This window comes from Bactrocera latifrons, unplaced genomic scaffold, assembly GCF_001853355.1.
Source record: "Bactrocera latifrons isolate USDA-ARS-PBARC rearing strain unplaced genomic scaffold, ASM185335v1 scaffold_5, whole genome shotgun sequence".
NCBI lineage: Eukaryota > Metazoa > Arthropoda > Insecta > Diptera > Tephritidae > Bactrocera > Bactrocera latifrons.
In genome coordinates, this window is record NW_017537156.1 from 3,451,474 (window position 1) to 3,456,639 (window position 5,166).

A 5,166-nucleotide genomic window follows, 5' to 3' on the forward strand; every position below is an offset into this window, starting at 1 on the left:
TTTTCAGTTGTGATTTTTGGCAGAACTTGTCACTGCTGGTACTCAGAAAGTCCTCGAGAAGAAAATATTGTTTCTTTCTTTGAAAAACATTTGGAATTGCTTTTCCTTGTTCGATATTGACAATGCATATTTCGTTTATGATTAAGTGAATTATATTTAGAATTGAAATAAATAAATTTGCCCAACTATATCGAATTCTTATATTATTGTTATTGCAGCGATAGAAAATCTTATTTCAATAGTCTGGAGGTATGCTGTCCAGTTGACATTCTATGGTCGGATATAACTTGTCTTGGATAAAAATCTAAGTCCGTTCCGGTTAAGTGTACCCAACTGTCGTCTGAACGGCTTCGCCCCCACCGGACAACAAGTCTAAAGCACAAATGGCACATAAAGCGGTAAGTACATCATTGAATTCATTACATGTACTCATCTTAATCTAGGAAACATTAGCTACATTTCGTAATACAATTTTTTCAGTAGGTGAGCATCTCAAGTTAATTGTAGAGTGGAAATTACAAAAGCCAACCATTCAAATGCCACTCTCCTAAGTACACACTATACTCGTATATAGTATACATATAGTACCTTAATTTATGAATTTTTTTACATTTGTTGTTACTCTACTATATTTTGTGAGCACTTATACACATTTGTTATTTGGGTTGAGTTTGTTAATTATTTAGCTTAGCTCAAGTGTAACGTGAGGTCAAGTGTATGTTCCTCTTCACTTGGCTTTTATTAATATAATTTACCGTTTTATCAAAACATGTGCGTGAAAATGTTGCAAAAGCTGAAAAAGAAGGTGTGTGTCCATTTAGGCCGTCAGTGATTGCGGTTGGAGATGACATTGAAAATATTTAACTCAATTGATACGGTAATAACTTGCTTTTGGAACATAATGGCATGCACTTCAATCATTAGAAATATATATAATATATATATGTTTAGAGCGTATGTGTCATTAGATGCTTATTTTATGGCAGAAATTCAAAACAAAAACAAACAAGAATAATGGCTTTTATGAGCTCGATTATGTGCTCAACTTCGGATTTGGCCAAATGAAGTTCCATTGAAAATCAATTATTTGTAATTAAAACTCGCTTTGATATTTGAAGAACGCATACTTATGTATATATGTATCTGTGTAATTTTCATATACTTTTTGCAACTGTGGCTTACCTTTGCCCAAATTTCTTATCTATCTGCGATATTTTTCTTAATAACATTTCGCAAAGAAAACGAAGAATTTGAAGAGCGGAAATTTTTCTTCTTCTCTTTTAGCTCGTTTTTCTCAAACCTACATTTCTCAATTTTGCTAGGAAATATATATTTCAATCACCATCAAATTTTGATCTAAATTTAGAATTGGAATTTTTTAGCGCCGTCGAAAATCGCGTTTAACTCAAACTTTATTTATTTTAACTTAAATAGTATACCTAAAAAATTTAAAAATAATGTATTTATATTTGATATTTGATAAAAGCGGCGATTTTATGCTGTCACACTCCATTAAAACGGCGTTAGCGGACAGCCAGGTGAAAAATAGGTTCTTAGGTCCAATATTATTTAGATTGTAGTGGATTGAATAATGCTGGCATGCGTCCTTACTGCTTGGAGGCATGTTTTCTTGGCCAACCGTTGAGTCATATAACTTATCACGGCAGGCATTTCTTGATGATAGGTACTCCTTATAGAGTACCAAGAGTATGTTTCCAATTATGAAATAACTATTAGGGTCGATCCCGTCGTTTAAGGATTCTTCGGGATTTCACAAATTTAACTTTATTTTGTCAATAAACGCGAGAGAATTAAGATTCGAATAGTTTCATTGGCTTCGATGGTGATATGGAAAAGGTTATATATACATATTTTAAGACCTTTTCATTGCAATATGTATTTAAAGAAAGATATCGTAGAGCTAGCGCACAAACTTTAATATAGAGAAATTGCACTTTTGCGAATAAAATGACTCCTCTTTGGTATTTACAAGTCAATAAATTTTCAAATGCATATATCTTGTATAATATAGCATATATTTATTGACAATAGTTTTATGTAAAATTTAAATAATTAAAAAATGTAGATAGTTTTTTTTTTTAACGCAATTACATCACTTGTCGAAATATCAATCACATTAATGCTCTGTCGGTCCAATTAGCTTTGGTTTGTGCTGTTTTGCCGATAGTAATACAAATAGACGGCCGTCATATAACACGAGACAGTAAAACACGTGTATGCGAATTAAATCGTAAAATATGTACAAACGTTTTTGATATTCTGCTACAAATTTTTTTTGATATTCTGCTACAAAGCAACAGCGCCTTTTGATGTTTGTAATTTTAAATTTTTGTTTGCACCGGCGGGATTAATATTATATGTATAATTTGTTAAGCTAAAGTAAGAAATGCTGATTAAATTCGATACAAAAATATACATTAATTATATGTATATAGGTAAGAGTTTAGCTCTTTCTGGCTTAATTAGCGCTAATGTGCGACACTATTCGTCTTCTTCTTTGTAGCCGAGCTTACAGCAGCGCACCAACCGTTCTCCCTTTTCGCTATTTGTAGCCAATTGGATATTCTAAATGTTGCCAGGTTGCTCATGATCTTCCAACGAAGTAGAGGCCTTCCTCTTGCTCTACTTCCCTCTTCGGGTGCTGTGTCGAATGGTCTCATAGATGGAGTGTTTTCATTCATGCGGACGACATGATCTAGCCACCGCAGCCGCTGTACCTTAATTCGCTGAACTTTGTCAATGTCGTCGTATATCTTGTACAGATCATCGTTCCATCGAATGTGATATTCTTTAGCAAAATTTTCTCTCGAAAACTCGTGAACACCGACTCAGATTGTCGTATACATGGCTCTGCACCATATAACAGTACGGGATGATGAATGACTTGTAGTCTGAAGTAGCACCGGTTGGTAAAAGTTATTATGCGTTGGTTTACGAGCCTGACATTCTTGGAGTTGATGCTGGTTCCAAGATAGACAAAATAATCTAGGACTACTAAGTTATGACTGTCAATAGTGACGTGAGAATTAAGTTACTAGTTCGACGACTGTTTGTTTGATGACTGGAGATATTTCGCCTTGTCGTCGTTCACTACCAGACCCATTTGCTTTGTTGCCTCATCCATTCTGGAGAAAGCAGAACTAACGGCTCGGGTGTTGAGGTCAATGATATCAATATCATCGGCGTACGCCAGCAGCTGTACACTCTTATAGAAAATTTGTACCTGTTCGATTAAGTTTTGCAGCTCGAATTCTTTTCTAAAGCAATATATTGCAGAAGTCATACGATAGAGAGTCGCCTCGTCTGAAACCACATTTACTTTCGTTAGACCATATTCTACAAAGAAGCTGATGCATACTCCTTATCAGTTCTTCGCTGCCATGTTTGAATAGCTCACCGGCAATCCATCGGCTCCCGCCTCTTTGTTGTTCTTTATACGACTATTCCAACTTCTTTGTCGTCTAGCAATGGAACGTCTGCTCCATCGTCATCGATTGGGGGATCGGGTTCGCCTTCTCCTGGCGTTATGTATTCACTGCCATTCAGCAGACTGGAGACTGAAGTGTTCCCTCAATAATCTTAGTATGCTCTAAGCATCTGTCACTAGATCACCTCTGGGGGTTCTACAAGAGTATGCTACAGTTTCAACCTTCTGTTAGTCACCGCCTCTTTTGGTAGACTTTTTGAGCATTACTCCTACCGGTCTGCACCTCAAGCTCTTCGTACCCATGCATTTCGGTCTTTCTCATTCAGTTGTACCACCCATAAAAGCGAGGAAAGTATATATCCTTAAGGATCTTTGCTAACTTCCGGAACTTAAAAAAAGTATATTCTCATCTGTGTAGAAGTCGAATTTTAGACGAGTGCATTTGCAGTGCGAAATTAAGATCACCTTGTGTTTAGTTACCATACAGTTGGGTCACAACCCTACTACGATTTGCCCCAAAACGCATATGTTATTTTTCTAACATATTTATAGTAAAGTATTTGTTGCATTTTTAACAAATTGTGCATGCTTTTGGCGGACATTAAGTTTTTATTGCTTGCTGGGGTCAAGTACAATCTGGCAAAAATGCAAGCGTTCAACTTATTTTACGCTTTGTTAGGGGCGCTAAATAGCGACTATGCCTTTCGCTTGCCTCGGAGCCTCATCCGTTGGCAATTAAAAACGAGATAAGTATATAGTAATTAATATTTGTGGTTTTTTTAATACAATTTTTTCTATTTCTTTATATATATATTTTTTTTGCATTTTAGAAGTGCCAATGCCAGTAAAGTGTCTCGGACTTGAACGCTTTTGAAATCCAAATTGCAATTATTCAAGTTCAACCGCTCAAATTGTATCAGCTGACTTGCATTACACGTATACCTCCATACAAACGCACAAATAAGAAAGATGTGCGCAATTTTTTTTACACTTTTTGCCTGTGCCAGTTGCATCGATTGTGCGCATCTTCACTTCATTGTCAATGTCAATTGCTTGTACAACGCCTAACTGCATTTGCTTTAATCGATTTTGCTTACTGACCTGCAATGCAACATTTTTGTACAACATTTTTTATGGTTTATTCATTAGGCGATCTGATTTATGGTATGTTTGTATGTAGATTTTGTGCGTACACCTCAGGCGTGCCAAAGCTTGTTTTTGTTTTGAAGTTTGACTCTAAAAAGGTGATAAGTTCACATAAATTAATTTAGATTTGCTTTATCATGGAAAATTATAAAATAAATTAGCAAATCGTCAATACTGCTACCCACACTCAGTTGTTATTTTCTTGCTTGAATTACCCTTTGGGCTCCTAAAGGTATCATCAGATTAGTAGAATAGTTAAAGTAAATGTTTTCTCTTTCCAATCAGCTTCAGCTGGAAACTTTCTTTTCTTAAAACTCAAATTTTCAAAACTGTACGTACGATTTTTGATCATTATAGCAACTTATAAATTGTTTATAAAAAATTTACTACTAACTTTTTCGAAAGTTGCAGAATTTCTTAAGAGTTTCGCCATTTTAAGTTAAAACTTATTAACAAGTTATATGCCGTTTAATGCGATATTTTTTTTTTATCTTGTTTCAGTTGGTTCTTCTTTGGTTGGTTCAGTCTCATAAAGAGTAGTTTTTGATTTATAATCGAACAAAAACAAAAAA

The 5,166-nt window shown here is 35.0% G+C and overlaps 1 protein-coding gene across 1 annotated transcript in view; it reads left to right on the plus strand.

Annotated features, from left to right (window-relative positions):
* The first annotated feature begins 251 nt into the window (after nucleotides 1–251).
* LOC108973741 overlaps nucleotides 252–5,166 on the plus strand; it is a 38,590-nt gene continuing 33,675 nt past the window's right edge. Inside the window, exon 1 of the mRNA XM_018941202.1 lies at nucleotides 252–398. The gene's annotated coding sequence lies outside the window, so the exon portion shown is untranslated. The remainder of the gene's footprint in view (nucleotides 399–5,166) is intronic.